This window comes from Protopterus annectens, chromosome 1.part2, assembly GCF_019279795.1.
Source record: "Protopterus annectens isolate FY-2018-M chromosome 1.part2, PAN1.0, whole genome shotgun sequence".
Classification (NCBI taxonomy): domain Eukaryota; kingdom Metazoa; phylum Chordata; order Ceratodontiformes; family Protopteridae; genus Protopterus; species Protopterus annectens.
This window is the reverse complement of record NC_056727.1, coordinates 399,894,281-399,917,782: the sequence shown is the minus strand read 5'-3', so window position 1 is coordinate 399,917,782 and position 23,502 is coordinate 399,894,281. Positions and strand designations below refer to the sequence as shown.

At 42.4% G+C, this 23,502-nt stretch overlaps 1 protein-coding gene and 1 non-coding gene across 4 annotated transcripts in view; both read left to right on the top strand.

Moving 5' to 3' along the window:
• Positions 1–23,502, top strand: part of PAK5 (p21 (RAC1) activated kinase 5) — a 2,555,323-nt gene that overhangs the window by 321,930 nt on the left and 2,209,891 nt on the right. The gene's annotated exons all lie outside the window — the stretch shown is intronic.
• On the top strand, positions 14,009–14,080 carry TRNAA-UGC. Its single transcript has one exon. It is a non-coding gene; the product is annotated as a tRNA-Ala (tRNA).

Genomic DNA, 23,502 nt, shown 5'->3' with positions numbered 1-23,502 from the left:
TAATAGACCAGTACTGTGTGGATAAAGACACCATACAGGAACTGGTTGATATATATTTCATCCTCATTTGTAGGCCTGTGGGAGGCATGGGCTGCCTCTCCCTGTGACTACAATGGTCTTTAAGAATACAATGTACAGGGAATTACCAATGACCAAAAGGGGACACAGTGGGGATATCCAAGGCATCTTTCTCAAGAATACCTCACCCGTTCCTTAATGGCATGCTATAGCATGCAGGGAGCATATGTGGTTCCCTTATACCACAAAGGAGAGGTCCAACACCTTACAAGATGTTTATGATGTAGCCCATTTCCCTGAGGTTCTGGGGGCCATAAACTGTAGCCACATTGAAATAATGTTTGCACCAGGTGAGCTGGAGCTGGAAAGAAGGCATATGAACTATAAAGGGTACCACTCTATCAACTGCCATATAGTCTATAATGCACAGGCTATTAAATACGGTGTATCTGCAGGCCACCCAAACAGCTACCATGACTCCCACATATGGCACATGTGTGACTTGTTGAGGGGGGACGTTCCTGAGAAGCTTCTTAATGGTGATGCCAGATATGCCCGGGAACTCTATCAGAAATCCACATACTGTGACTGATAACTGATACAACTATGCCCTATCACAAACCCAATTAATTGAGAAGCATGAGTCTTAGCTACTGATTGCATGCTTTTGCTGCTTGGATGTATCTGGTGCTACCACGCAATATGACCCTGACACATGTGCAAAGGCATTTTCAGAATGTCCAGTGTATCACAATATAGTATTAAAGAAACATTTGCAGGTTGTTTGTAGGAAAAACATCCAGCACTGCAACAGGCAGTGAGGGTGAGTTAGATAAGAAGTTAGCGGAGTATCAAGTAGCAGGAGATGGCCACGCTAGACAAAGATGGGTGCAGTATGGCATGGCACTGGCCAAGTTATAGCAAGTGGCACATAGCTTTGGACTGAAGTATCTGCACTACAATAAACATGATGCATGCAGGCCCACAACCAGTCTGTGCTTTCCCATGCATGGACTGGTCACACTATGCATCAGACATAGGAATGGTAAAGCAGTGTCATATATTTAATGTGTTTCACAGGAACAATGTGAAAAAGGAAATAATTTTGCATTCAGTTTCAGAAAGTCCAAGAGGAAACTAGAAACTGATTTGTTTCAGTTCAAATATTTGTATTATGAGATCTTAGGTAATTGCTATTAAAAGTACCCAGACAGCATGAAAAATAGAGAGGTCAGGTTTAGTTGTTATAAATATAACTGCACCTTGAAGAGGCTACATCATTAGAACAAAAGAATGGCAATTATTAATGAAAAATAGAAAATATCTTTTACAAAGCTGAGTTGACTTACTTTCAAGATTGTGATAAGTCTTACTACAGGACAATCTACTACACACAGAAATAAGAGGAGATGATTGAATATCATGACAGAACGCATTCATTGGTTTTATAAGACTATGTTGAGAGAAAGAACAAAATATCTTCAGCAAGATCTACCAGAGACTGGTTACTCTTCACCTACCAAGATGACTCAGCCAGATGTGAGTGTATCAGGATATTCTAAAAGTTCTAGATCTTCTTCTTCTTTCAGCTGCTCCCATTAAGGGTCACCACAGCAGATCAGTGGTCCACAGAACGAGTGGCAATAGAGCTTTACAGTATCAAGTTGCCATCCCTGCACCCAACCTTCCTCAAAAGGTGCACACTCACACCTAGAGCCAAATTAGAGTGTCCAATCCACCTGCAGCATGTCTTGGGAATGTGGAGGAAACTAGAGCACCTGGAGGAAACCCAGTAAGCAAAGGGAGGACATGCAGACTCCACAAAGAAGGCACCCCAGCTGAGAATCTCTTGCTGTGAGGAGACAATGCTAACCACTGTACCACTGTGATGTCCACTAAAAGATCTAGATATGGAAGACTTATTAAAATTCCTAGTGAATGAAGTTATTTTACAATGTGCTGATTGCATAAAAGGCAGCAAAATTGATTTAATAAATACTTATTATCTTGTAGCAAATGTAATTTCAGAGCATTGATTTGTATGTTTCTGATGCAAAATTGATAAAGGCTTTTGGGCCAAAACCAGTCTGTATGAAGATTTAAGGAAGATTTAAGAAAGTTTTGCTTTCTAATATGTACTAAAATGGGCTAAGACCAAGACTTAATAAAGTCTTTGATTCTCCGTGTGGTGTTGGCTGTATTCTGTATTTGCATTTTTGAGCTTTTGGCTTTTGCACTTGCCATCCCTGCGAAGCTATTTGCTTGTCTTGGTCTGATGCAATAAAGTCTAGTAAGTATTACTTTTTTTACAAAAATGTTGCAAAATTAATATCTACGAAAGAAGGGGGGGTGTTATTTATAAGTATTGCATCTTTGATATACCATGTGATAATGCAAGCAGTGCATGTCACATGAACTTCTTCAGGCAATTCTCTGATATGTTAGTAAAAAAGCTACATATCCATTAAGCTCTTTTGTATCACTTTACTCAATTTAGTTGCCACTCATTCTGCATTAATCAGATTGCAGAAAATTTACTTAAATGCATCAAATGTGCCTTGGCAACATCTCTCTCTGTAGCAATTTGTCATGGGAAATAAAAAATGTTTCTCCAGAAATTTGACGTGAGCAGCATATAACTGAAGCTTGAAAGGATAAGGTATTCTATGTTTCTGCATCTTCAGGGATAGAAGACATTTTAATGTTTATACATATATTTAAGTTTTGAGAAGGAGTACTGTAGTGATGAGACAAAAGTTTCAATGTGCTAGTGCAAGCTGGTATCTGCCATTTAGTCATTATTTATTCTTCATTAGGTCAGAGTCCTTCTGAGTCTATTTATGCTTATATTAATGATAGGGAAACTCACAAACATCATGTTCAACCCACTGCAGTTATTTCACTATTGATGTTTTTTGTGCAGTTTGCAGAGTGGCACAATTCATGAAGGGGAATCAATGTATCGAGACATCATGTACAAACCGGAAGCTGGTCAGAGGAGTAGAAAAAAAGGACAAGGCAATCCATGCCTACAGTAGCAATAGAGATTCTTACTCTGCCTGCCCATGGCATAGCTGCTGTACTGGCAGACTGTACAAAAGAGAAAGCTAGCAGTGCTCCCCACAGCTTTTTAAACTCAGGTGTGTTTTTGACAGGAGTGCCTTCTTTCTCTCTTTGTTATCAGATAATAATTGGTAGTGGTGCATTAAAATTATAAAACTGGCATGCCAGATTGTCTATATAATTATTTTGTTCTCCAAAAAGAGTTTTCATCCATTACATTCATAAAATGTTTGAGTTTATTTTCCCAAAATGGATGGAGCACAGCTCTGTGTTCACAGTGCCCACCAGGGTTGTCTGTGGAAGCCATGTTATCAGTTTCATTACTGGGGTACTAATATAGGTCAGTGTGCAGTCTTTAGACTTGGACAGGTGTATATGTGTTATCTGTCTGTGAGTGTGTGCATAACCTGCAAGACCCTGGTGCTCATTGCATTTATATTAACAGTGTCCTGCTGGCTTTGTATGTTGTAATGGCATGTGTTATTGGTAGCATACATTACCTTTCACTCTGTAGCTCAGCTCCTCCGCAGGTATGAGTATGAGAGACTGATGATCATAAACTACTCATTCCTCATGCATGTGGAGCAGCTTTTATATGAATAGGATTAATCTATGGAATCTGCCATGGATCTATTAATTACCACTGGCTGTGCTGATGATATATATGATTGTATATATGTGTGCTGACTGAGCAAAATTATCTTTTCACTGCAGATAATTCACTGAAGAGTTTAATGTGTGTATATGAGCTGCTTAAGCAAAAAAAAGCAAAGTGAGTTGAGAATTCTCTGGCAAATGTGTGAAGTAAAGCAAATAAACAAAATGTTTTGCTGTTAGTAAAATATGCAGAAGCTGTGACACAGGAAATCATTTGCTAAAGTCTGTAAAATGTAATAAATTAAGAGTTTAAGAAATTGCATTTATTGGAACAGGGTCATGAAAATGAATTATTTGTGAGCTCAATTTATGTTGAAATGTGCACAAAATAACGTGCAAACTAAAAGTACAGAAACGTTACTTCCTGAAAATTAATCGGAAATCTAAGAAGAAAAGCTTAATTTAGTAATAAAAATGTGTTTTCTAGACTAGACACTTGTATAAAGTGTAACTCCTACTCAAATGTTCACTGTACTGGGTCTGATGAACAGCAATTTGAAGCAGTTGTCCAAACATGTTGCCTATTATAGTCATGATATAAAAGTGAGGTGTTAAAAAGTGTTTATTTGTGAATATAAGAATGAAAATACAATATTCTAATCCAATGATTGATATACCCTATGCATTTGTATTAAGTGTTATTTGGCTTCTGAAAGGCTTGGTATTGTAAAATGATGTCATAATGTTAAAGGAACATCATATTTTGTATTAAAAATGCTCATGCTTATTACTTACTTAAAGGCTGCAATGGCTTATTTATTGTAATGGATTGTTTGCCTGGAGTTTATCATATTCAGAAAGACCATACAGTGTTATCTAATTTAAGTTCCAGTATCCTTGTGGAGTAGGAAGGAGTTAAACTGAATGGAGAACAAATAGGTTCATAGGTTCATAGGTTGGTACTAGGCTATCAGCCCTAGGGCCTATTCAAGCCTATCCATAACAATTCCCTGGCTATTTCTTCCCACACTATTTACTTCCCTGAACCCATGTCTAGCAGGGCAACTGACGTGATCCCTGGGGTGAACTTCCTTTCTCCCATCCAATTGTCAAGGTTCCTTTTGAAAAGGACCAAAGAGGCATTCTGCTTAACATGTATGGGCAATCTATTCCAGAGTCTGGGGAGTCTCTGGGTTAGGAACCTATCCCTCCAGCATGTTTTGTTTATTGTGATGACAAGGTTTAGATCCCTGGAGCGTGTGGCTCTGAGGGATTGGGATTTCTTTAAGTGTAGCATGTCCAACAGCTCTGGGTTTGACATGGCCTTGCATGTAAAGCAGAGATCGCCTCTGAGTAGACAATATGCAACAGAGTATAGCTGGAGTTTTTTAAGGCGTTTTTTTTAAATGCATGATTAAGAAACAAATCCTATAGAGCTGGCCAACAATGTTGTTACAGTTATGGAGCCAGATGAAATTTATACTTGCCTTTATTCAGAGAACCTTAGCAAATCAATAAAAAAAGTACTATCTACTTCATACATTTGAAGAAAAAGGATCTGCCCTGCAAAGAGTAAAACATTAAATTTTTTCCATGTTTTGATGAAAGCCTGGGATTTTTACTAATCCTGTTTAAGGATGTTGGGAAGTTGGCTTAATGGTTGAAGTGTTCTCCTTTTAAACACAAGGTGTAAGGTTTGATCCCCACATTGGGTAATTGGGTAGGCTTAAAATGGCCATGGGCAGCTAGCCTAGTACTAATTTATGAACCTAATATTTGAAGAAAGCCCAATGATGTGTATTTTAATTCCCCTTTTGGGAGATACAGATTTGTAAGATTTACATCTACTTGGTTGTTTATAAAAACCTGACATATCTGACGCAGCTGTTGCACAGATCATTAATTGGTTTGATGGTGTTGTGGAGGTTGGGGGGGGGGTCTGACCAGAAAAGATCATGATGTAAAATTAACTAAGGTACTAGAGACACTAAGACAGAATAGCCTTAAGTTCAAGATTTGCAGAATATATATATATATATATATATATATATATATATATATATATATATATATATATATACATACATGGACCATATTTTAATAACCTGAAGGCTTGAAACCAAACACTGAGAAAGTAAGAGCCATAGTGTAAATGCCTCCCTTTGACAAAAAAATAATTCTAAGATTTCTTAGTTTGTTCTGAATATGTCATGTGGTTTTAAAGAACTGTGAGCAATTGAAATCTTCTGATATTCATAATGAATGCAGAAGATTATTGAGAAGAAATCAAAGATATTTGTTCAAAGTGAGTGTATCCCACAAAGATTGTGGTGAATGCAAACTAGGCTTCTGACACCTCCAGTCAAGAGATGGTCAGAAGAAGTATTCAAGGAAATAACTGAGAAGTTGTTTAAGGAATAATTTCCAGAAGTGGATGAACAATGAATTGTTTAAATGAATCCAGGATATCCTGAAAGAATTTCTCAAAGGATCATATCTGTAGCAGTTCCTACTATATCAACATTAAAAGTGCAGGCTATATACTCTTCCGAATAGTCCAAAAATGCAATATTGTGAAGAATGCCAGCAAGATACTCTGGCATTAATAAGGACTGGGCCAAGCTTATTGAAGTGTGTTTTATTTTTCATATATTTGCTGTTGTATTACTCAGACTCATACATTGCACATGAAACAATGAAATCAAAAGAAAAATAACAGAACATTGAAATGTCCTTGTATCATGAAAAAAGTCCAGTGTAGTAATGTGGTTACTAATGAATCAATACCCAGCAATGCAACATAAAATTCATAGGTGTATCTTGCTGTAAAAGCATATATTGATATAGAAATATACATTAGAACTAAAGTGAGAATTTTAAACTTTTTGAAGAGTATAGAATAAAATATGACTATAACTAAGAATTTTTTATATTCCTGCTTGTGAGAGAGCTTAGAATGTGTATTGTGTGTTCTGGTACACCTGTTATACAGTCAGGAACATAAAGCTGGCTACATGTAGTTGTGTCTGTCTTTTTATTCAGCCACCCTCATGTAATAAATAGGTTCATAGGTTCATACTAGGCTATCTGCCCTAGGGCATTTATAAGCCTAGCCAGAGTGTGCTTGGCTTTCGCCACCCATTTTAAATTAATTTTGCTATGCCCTTTTTCGAGGTTAGTATACTGTGCCTCTGTCTAACAGTGACACAGAAGTGATATCCGGGGTAAACCTATGATCTCCCATCCACTCATCAAGATTCCTCTTGAAGAGAGTCAATGAGGGACTTTGCCTAACCTGGACTGGGATTTTATTCCAGAGTGAAGGGAGCCTCTGGGTTATGAATCTGTCCCACCAGCATGTCCTATTTATTTCAGTGCTGAGGTTCAAGTCTCTTGAGCTCATAGCTCGATGGGATTTGGATTTTCTGAGGTGCAGCACGTCCATTAATTCCGGGTTGGACATGGCTTTATACGTCAGGCACAGATCGCCTCTGAGCAGGTGGTATGCCACTGAGTAGAGCTGGAATTTCTTTAACAGGGCAGCATATGGCATCAGTTTGAGACCTTTGATCCTCTTGGTGAGGTACTTTTGGGGTCTTTCCAGTTGCTGCAGGTGTCTGGTAAGGTACATCCAAAAAGGGGCATTGTACTCAATTATGGGCCTGATGAGGGATGAGTAAAGAGGCACGATGACCTCCCTGATCTAGATGTGAATCCCTTCATTATTAGGTGGGCTATATAAAATGTTTTTCTAACCACTTTGGCCACGTGGTTGTCAAATGAGAGACTGCTATCAACTTGGGTCCCCAGGTCCCTAATTACTTCTTCTGTACTTAATGGATTACCACCTATGTGGTAATTTGTGGGCACTTTGATTTTGCCAAAGGGGATGACTATACACTTTTTGGCGTTTAGCTTGAGGCAATGGCTCTGGCACCAGTTGTCTGTTTCTATGAGGGCCTTTTGGAGGATGCTTGTGTCGGCTGGAGAGTCGATTATGGTGCCCAATTTGCAGTCATCTGCAAACTTGGTCAGCCACAGTCCTTCCATGTTGGCCTGTACCTCCAAGAAATATATACCGAACAAGAGAGGACCCAGGACTGAGCCTAGTGGGACGCCACTTGTAACTGGTTTGGAGTCTGACATGGCTCCAGCAATTCTAACCATGTGTGTTCTGTCCTTGAGCCAGTTTGCAACCCATCTAGTGACATAGGGGTTTATATTTAAGCTGGTGAGCTTATCTATAATGCCCGAGAGGGGTATTGTATTGAAGGCTTTTGCGAGGTCCAGGTAGGCTGTGTGGACCACCTTCCCCTCGTCAATGGCCTTGGTGACTGTTTCAAAAAAATTGACCAGGTTTAAGAGGCAGGATCTGCCCTTAACAAAGCCGAACTGGGTACAATCCAGTGTCTGTAGGTCCACAATATCTTTATTTATGAGGTCCATGATGATCCTTTCCATAGCTTTGCAGACCAAGCTAATCAGGCTTATGGGGCGATAGTTTCCAGGATTTGTTGAGGCACCACCTCTGTGGAGAGGGACCACTGTTGCTGTACGCCACTCTTTGGGTACATATCCTGTAGTAAGGCTGAGACTGAACAGTAGTTTTATGTTTGGGTTTAGCTCTTCTTGGAGTTCATGTAGGACACAGCCCAGGACACCGTCTGGTCCCATTGATGCTGTGTTTTTTGCTTTGGAGAGGGCGGCTCTTACCTGAGCATCTGAGATGTCAGGGGGGCAGCACTCTGCTGGGATAGATATTTGCCCTTTGGTGGGGAGGGTTTGCGCTGAACCTGTCAGCTAGGATGTTGGCAATGTCTGTGGGCTCAATGTATTTTTTGTCATTTTGGAGTAATTCTGAGCATATCTGGGAATTCCCACTCAGGTTCCTAACATAACTAAAGAAAGCCTTGTGATTATCCTTAGTGTTCTGTGCAATTTTTCTCTCGAAGCTGGCCTTAGACAATTTTATGAGTGCCCGTAGTTTTTTGCTAATACTGATCAGAGATGCCTTCCCTTTTTCGGATTTTGCTCTATCATGTAATAGCTTCCTCCTTCTATTGTATAGTTTGTTTATGGCTGGGGTCCACCAGACAGGACATCTGCCTTTGGAGGATTGGGTCTTGGTTTTATTTGGGATTGCATGATCCATGCATTCCTGAAGGTGTTCATAGAATGCATTTATAAAGGATTCTGTGGTCTGGGCCGTATTTTCCACAGGCTTGGGGGCTTTGAAGGATTCCACCTCGGTTTTGAGGAGTGTGAAATTTTCTTTAGAGAAGTTTTTCACTGTGGTTTTCTGGGCAGGGGGTGGGATAGGGATGTGAATATCCAGTGAGATTAGTTTATGGTCTGATCTTACCAGTGAGGGATACACTTCTGGTCTGGAGCATAGAGTCCCCATGTTGGTGATGATCAGGTCCAGTATGTTTTCCCCTCTTGTGGGAGTGGTAACAAGTTGTTCCATAGCATTTGAGTTTATAAATTCTAGGTACCTTTGGGCTAGGGTGTTGGAGCTAGAGTAATGCTCCCAGTCTATGTTTGGGTAGTTGAAGTTGCCCAATATAATGGTGTTTGGAGAGACCTTCATATTTTCCAGTGTTCTCAGGAAGGCCGAGTGGGGTTCCTGGGTTTGGGAGGGTGGTCTGTAGCAGGCTATAAACTGGAAGGCAGTTTTACCCACTGTTAGTTGCACATGGATAGTCTCTGATGCTTCGTGCTGTGCCACCAACCTGGAGGTGTGGGTATCTTTGATGAATATTGATACTCCCCCTCCTTTTGTGGTTCGGTCCAAGTTTTGGGGCCGAAAAGCATGGTATGAGGTATAACCTGGTAGTGCTGGGGTGCTCTCGGGAGCCTTGAACCAGGTTTCTGTTACTGCACAGATATCGATGTTCTCCATGCTAAGGAGAATTTTGAGTGTGTGCATCTTGAGGTTTAGACTTCTGGCGTTGAGTAGCATTACTCTTAGTTTCTTATCCCTTGTGATACCTATGTACATAGGATAGCTTTGTTTGATTGTGGGCAGACAATAGGCAGGAATGCCTGCAGATACAAGTAACTGATGTTACCAGTGCAGTAGAAGGCCACTTACGTTGGGAAGATGCCTGTGATCAGCATCTCAGAGATAGGCCTTGAGTTGAAGACATAAGGGGGTCTAGGATAGACTATCATGGCTCTGCTGGTGGACCTATATTGACCATCACACCAGAAGAAGACTTCTCCTTTTCTCTAGGTAGTCCATCATACAGAGACAGCATCTTATGAGGAAGGAGGGGGTGTTACAAGGTTCTGTATACTATACTAGGTGGGTGACCATAGGTAAATATTATAGTCAGTCATCAGATCATTTTCAGCCTAGCCAGCATTAACTCCTGCCTTAAGGAGGTACACTCAGGATAGGATGAAGTAGATATTGTTAGAGTCCACCTTATTATCTAGATTCATAGTTGATTATCAGTTTAATGGCTTAAGAGACCTTTCAAGAATAGCCATTACTACCTGAATTTTTCCCGATTTTCAATCTTTAAGGGCTAGAGGATGGCTTAGGTTTGTGCCTATGCCTTTGAGTAATTTACAAACTGCCCCTGTCCATAAGAGACATGTGTGCCACCCATTTTGAACCCTTATAAGTTCATAGGTTTAGCGGTGGTACAGCTGTAGCATTGTTACCTCACAGCAAGAGGTTCTCCCGTTCGATTCTCGGCGTGGCTTGGGAGTGCCTTCTGTGTGGAGTCTGCATGTCCTCCCTGTGGTTGAGTAGCGTTCGAAAGACATGCGTGCATAAATTGGCATGTCTTCGTTGAAGGTTGGGCGTTGAGCTGGCACCTCGGCGTTTTGTAAAAATCTACTGCCAATCATTAGTGGATCAGAGTTCTGCTGTGGCAACCTATTACCAGGAAAAAGCCGAAAGACAGACATAGGTTCATAGGTTCATAGATGTGTACTAGGCTAATGGCCCTGGAGCCTTTGCAAGCCAAGCTCATAGGATTACCCTGGCATCGTGCCACCTGACTTTAGTTCCTAGTGCCTCTGTCGAGTATAGCCACTGGAGTGATCCCCGGGGTGAATTTTCTATTTCCCATCCACTCATCAAGATTTCTCTTGAAGAGGGCCAGTGAGGTGCTCTGGTTGACATGTATGGGAAGTCTATTCCATAGCATGGGCAGTCTCTGGGTTATGAACCTGTCCCTCCAACATGTTCTGTTGATTGTGGTAATGAGATTGAGGTCTCTGGAGCATGTGGTGCGGAGGGATTTGAATTTCTTTAGATGTATCATTTCTAACAGAGCTGGGTCAGACATGGCTTTTTACGTCAAGCAGAGATTGCCCCTATGTAGGCGATATGAGACAGAGAATAGTTGGAGATTTTTGAGTCTGTCCATATAGGACAAGTGTTTAAGGCCTAGGATCCTCTTTTACTTTTGCACCCTCTCCAGTTTTTGCAGGTGTCTAGTGAGGTACTTGCCAAATGGGGCATTATACTTGATGACTTGCTTAATTATGGAAGAGTAGAGGGAGATAATGGCCTATTTCTTCCTGGATGCAAAACCCTTAGTAATGAGATATGCCACATAGAAGGACTTTCTGACCACAGTGGCAACGTGGTGATCAAAAGTGTCAACCTGTGTTCCCAGATCTCTTATAACGCCTTCTGTGTTTAGTGGACTACCATCAATGTGGTAATTCAAGGGAACCAGATTTTTTCCAAGGGGGGGTGATGACACATTTTTTGGCATTGAGCTTAAGGCATGGTTCTGACACCAGTCGTTGGTCTCATTGTGGCCTTTCTGTAGGATGTCAACATCACTTGGGGAGTTAATAATAGCTCTCAACTTGCAATCGTCTGCAAACTTTGTCAGCCAGAGTCCCTTTGTTTGGCCAGGACTTCAGAGAAGTAGATACCAAACAGGAGAGGACCCAGGACAGAACCCTGTGGAACTCCACTCATGGCTGGTCGGCAGTCTGACTTGAAGTCAGCTACTTTCATACTGTGGGTTCTATCTGTGAGCCAGTTTGCAACCCACCTAGTGATATAGGGGTTGATGCTTAGCTTAGTGAGTTTTTCTATGATTCCTGAGTGGGGAATGGAATTAACAGGCCTTGGCCAGATCAAGGTAGGCTGTATGAACCACCTTGCCTTCATCCACAGCTCTGGTGACTGACTCAAAGAAGTCGACCAAATTGAGCAGGCATGATCTACCCTTCACAAAACCAAACTGTGTAGGATCCAGAGTTTGGAGATTCCCTATATCCTTGTTTATTAGGTCCATGATGATGCATTCCATAGTTTTGCATATCAGACTTGTCAGGCTAATGGATCGATAATTCCCGGGGTCTGGAGTCACTTCTCCTTTGTGTAGAGGGATGACTGTAGCAGTGTGCCATTCGGTAGGGATAAAGCCTGAGGCGAGGCTCTGATTGAACAGGGTACACAGGTGAGGTGCCAGTTCACTCTGTAGTTCATGTAGAACACAGTCAGGGATATTGCTAGGTCCCATAGAAGCTGTATTCTTGGCCTTGGACAGTGCTGTTTTAACTTGTGCAGCAGTAATACTGGGCATCTGGCAATCTACTGGTATTGTGATTGGTCCTTTGGGGGAAGAGAGGGGTAAAGTTAGCACTGAGTCTGTCGGCCAGTGTATTGGCAATATCTGTTGGCTCGGTATAGGAGGTACCATTGTGCAGTAGCTCAGAACAAATCTGGGTATTGCCATGGAGATTCTTTACATAACTATAGAAGGTTAGTCTTGAAATTAGTTAGTGCAATGTTTATCTTAATATGAAGGTGTGTTTTATTCCATAGGTGGGGAACATGCAGGAATAAGAACCTATCTTGCCAATGTGTCCTGTTAATTTGATGATAGTTGTTAGGCTTCTATGTATTTGTGCTTGAGGAACCATCAGTTCTATGAAGACATAGTTGATCCAGGATGTTTGGATCTTTTATAACCCAAACAGCCAAATATAGATCAACATAGAGGAATCTATTGGAAACAGAATAGAGAGAGAGAGTAGCTGAACAGTGAATATAACTAATGGAGCTTAGGCCTGTGACATTTTTTAGTTAATAACCTTTGTGGTCTCTCTAGCTGGTCTCTCTAGTTGAGTGATATACTTTGATAGATACATACCAAATGAGTTATTATATTTAATAATGGGGTGGACAAGATATAAGTATAATGGAAGTAAGACATCTTTGGTTCTGGATGGGATGCTCTTGATTATTAGTTGGGCCAGAAGGAATTTCTAACACAGTGGAGACATGATAATCAAAGGATATAGAGTCATCCTCAAGGATGCCTAGATCTCTGATAATACTATTACTCTTAAATATTTTGTCATCTACGTAGTATGCTGAAGAATTATTTATTTGACTGAAATGGACTAAACTGCATTTCTAGGCATCAGGTTTGAGGCCATTGTCCTTGTACCAGTTGTTTGCATAGATGTTCATCGTGTTACCCTGCTGCAGTCATCACACTTGGGTTATCCTGTCGTCAGGCGGTCCCGCAGTCGACCGGAATTCCAAAGTCTTGGTCCGGCGTCGGCTGCTGTTGCTTCTTCCCTGACGTCAGTGTACCAGGGGTATATATAATGCATCCGACGCCATTTTCTTCAGTCTTTCTTGCCATAAAGTGCTCGAAGCAGAAGCAGTTCGCAAGTGCTGGTCGTCCGACTCCTGAAATTTTTGAAGTCGAATTTCAGATCTGAAGTCTTCAGTAAAGCTAAGTACCCCATTGGGGAAACTTTTCTTGCCTCAGACCGATGTCAGAAAAAGTTAACAATTGTATTTCTTGTGGGAAGCAAATACCTCATAAGGATTTTCACTCTTACTGCATACCTTGCCTAGGCCCAGACCACGATGTCACTGGTTGTCGTTTTTGTGCTAGGTTTAATAAGCGTACTATAAAAAGACACTTTGATTTCGCACTACACTACTTCGGTAGAAAATTTAACTACACAATGCCGAGCAACAACCCACCGGGCGGCACAAAACGCAAGGATAAGGACAGGCAGCCTAGGCCCAAGCCAGACTCCGAGGCCTCGGCTGGACCGGTCTCTGGTTCACCGGTCTTCAGTGAGGCTCCGACGCAGCCCCTGACTACCGCAGATTTGGAACTAGAGACCGCTTCGGAGCCTTCAGCGGAGAGTGCTAGGTCGACGCAGCCGTTTTGTTCAGCCCCTACCGACGACTCTGCAGAAAGAGATGTTGGTGCTGCGGAAACACCTTCGGTTTCTGAAGGCGTCTTCAGACTGACGACGCTCACCATAAAAATGTATCCTAAGCTTAAGACTCCTATTAAACCTAAAAAGACTGCACTTCAGAGGGGATGTAGCTCAGTGGTAGAGCACATGCTTTGCATGTATGAGGTCCTGGGTTCAATCCCCAGCATCTCCACACCTTTAATGCCATCCCCCCAGTTTTAGACATTGTGGATGATGTTTACTTAGAATCTAGTTTGAAACCAGATTCTCTACCTCCTGCTCCAGCCAAACCAGACAGATACTACAGAGTGGCTGATTCCCACAAATTCCCTTATAAAAGCCCTGTTGCTGATCCAGAGACTATCTCCCAGGGTCCCAAAGGGGCTAAGGCTTCTATGGCAAAAAATCCTGTACCCTCTGAAAGGGACTCCAGAGCACTAGACAGGTGGGGGGAAAAAGGTTTACACCTCAGTCACTCTAGCTATGAGAGCACTAAATTGCCAGTTTCACATGCTAAAATATCAGCAATTTCTTATGTCTCAGCTAAAACAAAAAATGAGCACACTCCCTCAACAGTCTGAATTGAAAGAAATGCAGGATCTGTTGCATGCAGCTGAACAGGTGGGCAAATATACTTTACAGTGTGGTTTTGATTCTTTGGAGGCTTCCTGCAGAGCAGCTGTCACTGGGTCTGTTATACGTAGACATGCTTGGTTAAAGGAACAAACTCTGCCTGATCATGTTAAAGCAAAGCTTCTAGATGTTCCCTTACAGCAGGATGTTCTATTTGGAGTCAAGGCAGAAGAAGTCTTAAAGAAAATGGAGGATAAGGCAAAATCGATGCAGACAGTCAAAGATTTTCTACAGGTACAGCCCCCTTGCTTCAGCAGAAATTGGTCAACTAAAAATTGGTCCTTTCCAGCTACTGACAGACCACAGAGGGGTAAATACAGACGTCCAAGAGGCAGAGGGCAACCACAAGCCCAATACAAACCTTGACAATGGGGCACTGCAACACAGAAGGGAGAAGACAGGCCCCAATCTACTAGAAGGCAAACTCAATGACTTGCACCTCATCTGGCCAAGCAACACTCTCTTGGCAGCTCCTTTGGGAGGAAAACTCGCACTTTTTTCAGACAACTGGCACATTGTCACAAAGGACAAATGGGTCCTAGACATAATTTCACGAGGATACAGATTCCATTTCCACACCTTGCCAATGTAAAGAGGAATGCCAAACCTGACACAAAATCAATGGGCAGAGGCACAAAAACAAATTACAGCCCTCATGGATATGAGAGCCATTCAACTGGTACCTACACGAGAGCAAGGCCAAGGATTTTACTCAAGACTCTTTCTATTCCCCAGAAAGGACAATGCCTGGAGACCAATTCTGGACCTTTCAATTCTAAACACCTTCTTACAAGTACCCAGATTCAAGATGCTAACGCTACAGCAGCTTCTTCCCATGTGCAAGAAAGCATGGCTAGTAATGTTGGACCTCAAGGAGGCATACCTACATGTCCCTATCAGACAAAGTTGCAGAAGATACCTCCATTTCATTGCAGGTTCAACCCATTACCAATTCTCTGCACTGCCCTTTGGCTTATCTACTGCACCCAGGGTCTTCACAAAATGCCTGGCACCAGTAATTGCATACTGCAGACAAAGAGGAATTCAAATATATCCATACCTGGACGACTGCGTCATCCAAGCAGAAAGCAAGGGCATCCTCTTACAACATCTGGCTTTTGTAAAACGTCTTCTAAGTTGCCTGGGCTACACAGTAAACGAAAAGAAATCAAAACTAGTACCCTCACAAAATATGACATTCCTGGGTGCCAGCTTGAATACAACGGCCCAGAAGGCTTATCTGACGCCAGACAAACAACTACAACTGACTCAATATTTCAAAACAATGGCAACAAAGACCCTACTCCCTGCAAGAAAAATTCTGCAGGCCTTGGGCTTCATGGATTCATGCATCTTGCATACTACTAATACCATTTGCAAAGCTGCATATGAGGAAATTACAGTGGTACCTAAAATGTGTATGGTCTCAACACAGCCACAGCTTGGACACAATGATATCTCTCATTCCTTGCCTACAACAGGAGTTTCTATGGTGGTCACAGGCATGTCACCTCAACAAGGGTCAGCCTTTCACTTTGCCCCCAGCCAGGCAAACTATGACGACAGATGCATTGGACTATGCCTGGGGGGCACACATGGCAGGAAAGTGCATTCAAGGCGTATGGACTGCAGATCAAAGAAATCTGCACATCAATCAAAAAGAGATGCTAGCTGTACAGAATGCTCTGATAGCCTTCAAGAACCTATTACATCCAGGACAACTTACAATAAGGACGGACAACACCACAGTAATGTGGTACATAAACAAACAAGGGGGTACACTCACCCCTATGCAGGCAAGCAATGACCTTGTGGAACACAGCACTGGCTTAACAAGTTCAGTTACAAGCTCAATTCCTGCCAGGAAAAAAGAACACATTGGCAGACGACCTCATCAGAAACATCATGGATCCCCACGAGTGGAAACTGGATCCACAAGTATTTGCAATGATAACTCAAAAATGGGGCCTTCCAGACATAGACCTGTTTGCCAGCCCCCAAAACTATCAGCTAACAAAATTTTGTACAAGGACACCTCACCATCAAGCTTGGAAAGTGGACGCACTCTCATTCAGTTGGAAAAACCTGACAGTATATGCCTTCCCTCCATTGCCTCTCCTCACAAAGGTGCTTCTGAAAATCAGAAAGGAGAGACCACGACTGATACTCATAGCCCCAGACTGGCCACGCCAGCACTGGTACCCACTATTAAGGAATATGGCCCAGGGCCCAACTTGGATTTTGCCACAAATTGCTCATTTGCTCACACAGCAAAACAATCAGATTCTACACAGCCAGCTCAAAACCTTAACTCTGGCTGCATGGCAAATCAACTTAGCATCCAGCCAGCTCCTCTTTCCCAAGCAGTTATGGATGTTCTTCTGGAAGCTAGGAGGCCCAGCACCAGGAAGGCCTACTCAGACAAATGGAAATGATTTTGCGCCTGGAACCAAGCTAAAGGCCAAAACACACTTCAGCCACAGATTCTACAGTATTTAACTGAGATGTTGCACAAAGGACTTTCTTTTTCTTCCATTAAAATCCATGCATCAGCTATTTCAGCCCACTACAACACGGATCCAGCCTTATTTTCACATCCACTTCTAAGGCAGTTCCTCAGAGGGGCAAAAAACATTAGATCCCCCAGGAGAGCACCTATACCAACATGGGACCTCAATTTTGTTCTGGAAAAACTTACGCTACCTCCCTTTGAACCAGATTTCTCTACAGATCTACAGTTTCTATCATGGAAGACTGCCCTGCTGCTAGCGATAACTTCAGCTAGAAGAGTCTCAGAGCTGCAGGCACTAATGGTAGTGGAACCTTTCCTCATTTTCCATCAAGACAGAGTTTCTCTACGAACTAATCCTTCCTTCATGCCTAAGGTGGTTTCCAGTGTGGCTTTAAATCAAACCATCCACTTACCCACCTTCTTCCCAAATCCACAGAACAAAGGAGAAAGACTCCTGCATTCCTTGGACATTCACAGGCAACTTCGTTACTACTTGGATAAAACTAAGGTTTTCAGAAAATCTGACCAGCTCTTTGTATCCTATGCAACAGCTTCACAAGGGAAGGCTATATCAAAACAAACCATTTCCAAATGGATAGGACATTGCATTCGTTTTTGCTATATCCATCATGGAAAACCAGTTCCTGCTACCATTAGGCCCCACTCTACCAGGGCAACAGCTACATCTACAACCTTCCTCATGGGGGTTCCAACCAAGGAGATTTTGGAAGCTGCAACTTGGAGTTCAGTACACACCTTTACCAAACACTACCACTTACCTCTTTACTCTAAGACTAGAGCTGGCTTCGCCACTGCAGTTCTGCAGGGCCTTCTAGCATCCTCTAACCCTCTATAAATCCTTCACCCATCCTTAGCTTTGGGATTCTACTCAAGTGTGATGACTGCAGCACGGTAACACGATGAACATAGTACAGTTTTGTACCTACCATAAATGTAGATGTTCGAGTGTACACCCTGCTGCAGTCCAGGTTACCCCCCCCCATCCCCTCTGATCTAACTGGCTAAATCCCTACAAAACCTTCCTGATGTATTTGCTTATAGCTAGAGGGATTTTGTGTTTGTGATAAAACTTCATAAATTGGTACCAATTACTGACTACCTTTTTGGGGGCACCTGACATCTGGGGCAAGAAAAACTGAAGAAAATGGCATTGGATGCATTATATATACCCCTGGTGCACTGATGTCAGGGAAGAAGCGACAGCAACCGACGCCGGACAAAGACTTTGGAATTCAGACCGACTGCGGGACTGCCTGATGACAGGATAACCCAAGTGTGATGACTGCAGCAGGGTGTACACTTGAACATCTACATTTATGGTAGGTACAAAACTGTACTTTCCTTGTCTCCTGCAGTACCTTAATGTTGGTAGGTATTCCAATTACAAACCATGATTTATAGTCCCAGTGAATTTGATAACCAGAGACTGAGGGCATTGGCTTGTAGATCATCAAAATAAATGTCAAATATAAGAGGACCCAATAATGAGCCTCAAAGAATGCTGCTTGTGACATTTTGTTTTCTAAGGTGGTGTCTGAAAGTATACTGGTGTGTTCTGCCCTACAACCAATTTGCTATTCACCTCAGTACATATGGACTGATGTTTTGGTTCCCCAGTTCTTCAAAGAAGCCTCCATGGGGAATAGTATCAAAAGCTTTAGCCAGGTGAGGTATGGCATGTGCAAAGTATAAACATAATTGACTGCTTAATTACCTTTTTGAAGAAATCAAAGTTAAGAGGGAAGGACTTACCTTTGACAAAGCCAAGTTGATGTGAATCTAGGGCTAACAGATTATAAGACCAGGAATGATATGTTCCAGAGCTGGCAAGATTGATGGGTCTATAATTGCTAGGGTCAGTGGCTGGGTCTCCCTTATATAGAGACATCATGATGGCTGCTCTCCAGGCTGATGGAATGTAGCCCATTCAAGACTCACATTGAAGAGGTTAAATATTTCAGTAGGCCATACTTGGCACTAATAAGTAAATTTCATTCAATATTAGTATTGACCTTGAAAGTCACATTCTTTATTTTAAATAGGGATGCTGGGATTTGTAGTGATCTTGGGAGGATGTCAGGGACTGTGGAATGGAGTGGCAGTTATAATAGTGGGTGAGAAAAAATTCACATTAAATTTAATGGTTAGTTTATTAGCTATTTATCTGAGAATAGAAAGCATGGTTTCACTGTGGATCGATTTGGAACATTGATATGCGTCCTTTCCACCTTTCCAATATAGTTCAAGAATGGTTTACAATTACATGTGGTATCTGAGACCATAGTCAGTTTTGTATTTTCTGACTATTGCCTGTAGTTCTTTGTAAGCATGTCTGACTGCCATCTTAAAAGGGGTAGTATGTGACTTCTTGTAAGAACATTGTACTTTCTTCCTGTAGCTGGCATGATGCAGATAAATAGCTGTTGAATAGATAACTATGTAAGTGTGACAATAACTGTTTTTTTTATATTACAGCACTGGTACTTCTCATACCTCCAAACCTCTTAGTGCAAGAAATCTGGACAAAGCCTGACAAAATGGGGGGGGGGGGGTCAAAGGCCCAAACATAGGGACAGATTTTAAATTTTGCTCTTATAAACTTAGAAAGTTGCTAGAGTAACAGGGTTTTTTAACACACATTTTCTGAAGGACTGAAGTCTGAAACTCAAACTTGTGTCATTATTTAGTGACTTCAATCTTCAAATCATCTATGTGATTTGCCAGAAAACCACAAATTTTATGAGGAACAGACCAAAAATATGAGCTTAAACTCTGGACATTCTAGAAAAATCTGGACAGCTGAAAGGTATGGTACTACTGCTTCCAATATATTTATTGCCATTCAGTCCATAAAAAACAGGTTTCACTTTCAAACCTCAAAATACTGAAATTGTCGAATTTCAGAATCTCAAGATGAAAATATTGAAAGTTAAAAGCACGAACCATGCTTCATGTGTCATTTGATATCCTTTTCAACTTACTCAGACTTGAAGGTGACAGACAGTGCTGTCATTATATCTGCTAACAGCATTAGGGATATACAGATAATGAATGGAGGCTCAGCAGGCTTCTGGAACGATCCCTGATATGGTCGGGCATTACATGTGGTTTTTGAGGGAGGGTATTGACAGTGACAATGGCAGATTAGCTCACATTGTTATAACCATGAGATCATGTGAGTTATCCTATAGCCCTGGGTTTGAGTCCCTCAATTTCTATTAAAAGACCATGTGCTTATCCTTGAAAAGAGACACTTGTGCCTACTGGGTCTATCCATCTAACAAATGTGTATACTAATGAGAATTACACTGCTTTGCCTGACCTACTCTCACATTCAAACATTGGCAAAAAAGATTAGGTTCATAGGTAGGTGCTAGGCTATCTGCCCGAAGGCATTTATAAGCGTAGCCAGAGTGTGTCGGCTTTCGCCGCCCCATTGATTAATTAACTGATCCTCTGTCAAGCAGAGCCAATGAAGTGATTCCAGGGGTGTATTTTCTGTTACCCATCTACTCATCAAGCTTTCTCTTGAAGAGTGTTAGTGAGGGACACTGCCAGATGTAATTTGGAATTTTGTTCCAAAGCATGGGAAGTCTCTGTGACAGGAATCTATCCCTCCAGCATGTTCTATTTATTGTTGTGGTGAGGTTTAGCTCACTAGAGAACATGGCTTGCAGTGACTTGGATTTCTTTAGGTGGAGCACGTCCATCAATTCTGAGGTGGACATGGCTTTGTAATTCAGGCAGAGATCACCTCTGAGTAAGCGATATGCCACTGAGTACAGCCGGAGTTTTTTCAGTCAGGCTGCATAGGACATATGTTTGAGGCCAGTAATCTTCTTGGTGAGGTACTTTTATGGTCTCTCCAGCTGTTGGAAGTGTCTTGTGAGGTACATCCTAAACGAGGCTTTGTACTCTATGATGGGTCTAATGAGTGACGAGTAGAGGGGCACTATAACCTCTTTATTTCTAGATGTGAACCCTTTAGTAATTAGCTGGGCCACATAGAAGGATTTCCTAACTACTTTGGCAATATGATTGTCAAAGGAGAGTTTACTATCTACCTGGGTCCCCAGATCTCTTATTACCTCTTCTGTATTAAGGGGGCTGCCACCTATGTGGTAATTTGTGGGTGTTTTGTTTTTCCCAAATGGGATGACTATGCATTTTTTGGCATTTAGCTTGAGGCCATGACTTTGACACCAGGTGTCCATCTCAGTAAGGCCCTTTTGGAGGATTCCCATGTCAGCCGGAGAGTCAATTATGGCTCCCAGTTTGCAGTCATCGGCGAACTTGGTTAGCCATAGTCCTCCTGTGTTTGCCTGTACTTCTGAGAAGTATATGCTGAACAGTAGGGGTCCCAGGACCGAGCCTTGTGGGACATCACTTGTGACTGGTTTAGAGTCAGACCTGGAGCCCGCTATTCTTACCGCGTGAGTTCTGTCTGTAAGCCAGTTGGCAACCCATCTCGTGACGTAGGGGTTTATGTTCAGGCTGGTGAGTTTTCTGTAATACCCGAGTGGGGAATGGTGTCGAAAGCCTTGGTGAGGTCAAGGTAGGCTGTGTGTCTCGAAGAAGTGAACCAGGTTTAGTAGGAATGATCTGCCCTTAACAAAGCTGAACTGGGTCCGGTCAAGTGTTTGGAGGTTCCCAATGTCTTTGTTAATGAGTTCCATGATGATGCGCTCCATAGCCTTGCAGACCAGGCTAGTCAGGCTTATGGGGAGATGGTTACCAGGGTCAGTTGTGGCCCCTCCTTTGTGGAGAGGAATAACTGTTGCTGTGCGCCATTCTATGGGCATGTAGCCTGTGGAGAGGCTGAGGTTGAACAACGTGTTTAGGTGGGGGGTTAGTTCATTCTGTAGTTCATGCAAGATGCAGCCTGGGACACCATCTGGTCCCATTGACGCTGTTTTTGGCTTTTGAAAGGGCTGTTTTCACCTGTGCGTCTGTGATTTTTGGGACACTACACTTTTCCGGTATTGTTGTGGGCCCTTTTGAAGGTGAGAGGGGGGTGAAGTTTGCACTGAATCTATCTGCCAGGATGTTGGCAACATCAGTAGGTTCAGTAAATTCTGTGCTATTTTGCACTAGTTCAGTGCATCTCTGTGAGTTGTGACTTAGATTCTTAACATAGCTAAAGAAGGCTTTTTGGTTATCTTTTGAATCCTTAGCTATTTTATTTTCAAAGTTAGCCTTGGATGATTTCATGAGGGACCTTAGTTTCTTACTGATACTGATCAAGGATGTCTTTCCTTCTTGGGATTTGCTTTTTTTCTGAATTAGTTTCCTCCTTCTATTGTATAGCCTGTTTATTGCTGGGGTCCACCAAACTGATTTCCTTCACTTAGTGAGTCTTGGTTTTGCTAGGGATGGCATGATCCATACATCCTTGTAGGTGCTCATAGAGTGCATTTATAAAGGTTTCTACATCTTGGGCAGTGTTACCCTTTAGCGTGGGGGCTGTGAAACTTACCACCTCTGTCTTAAGTAAGGTGAAGTTTGCTTTAGAAAAGTTTTTTACTGTGGTTTCCTTAGTTGGGGGTGGTGGTGGGATGTGGACATCCAGAGTGATTAGTTTATGGTCTGATCTAACCAGTGATGGGTTGACCTCCGGTGTGGAACACCTGTCACCCATGTTGGTGATGACCAGGTCCAATATGTTTTCACCTCTGGTAGGGGAATTTACCAGCTGATCCAGGGCATTTGAGTTGATGAATACCAGGAAGCGCTGGGCCTGAGAGTTTGTACTCGAGTAGATTTCCCAGTGAATGGAAGGGTAATTGAAATTGCCCAATATCAGGGTGTTCGGTAGGACCTTCATGTTTTCCAGTGTCTCCAGGAAGGTGGAGTGGTGGTCCTGGGTCATGGAGGGTGATCTGTAGCAGGCCACAATTTGCATTGCAGATTTGCCCGATATTAGTTGCACATGGATGATCTCAGAGGTATCATGCTGGATCACTAACCTGGAGGTGCAGGTATCCTTGATGAATATGGATACACCCCCTCCTTTTGTGTTTTGGTCCATGTTCTGTGGCTGAAACGTGTGGTATGAGTTGTAGCCCGGTAGTGCTGGGGTGCTCTCTGGAGCCTTGAACCAGGTTTCAGTTACTGCACAGATGTCGACGTTCTCCATACTGAGGAGTGCATACTGAGGAGTGCTTTGAGCACGTGCATTTTGAGATTTAACCTCCTGGTGTTGAGTAGCATAACCCTCAGTTTTTTGTTAATTGTGCTGTTTATGGAGGTGGGTTTGACTTTTGAGCCTTGTCTCAAAAAGGCACTATAGGGGCAGCAAGGGCCTTGGCCAGTATTCAAAAGCCTAGGGGTGACAGGTGCAAGCCATTTTCCCCCTTGCGAAGGCCCCCAAAAGTGCCCCCTTTTCCCGGAGCCAATTTTTTTGTTTTTCCCAGGCCTTTTACAGGGGCACCTGGGAACCCCCTTTGGGA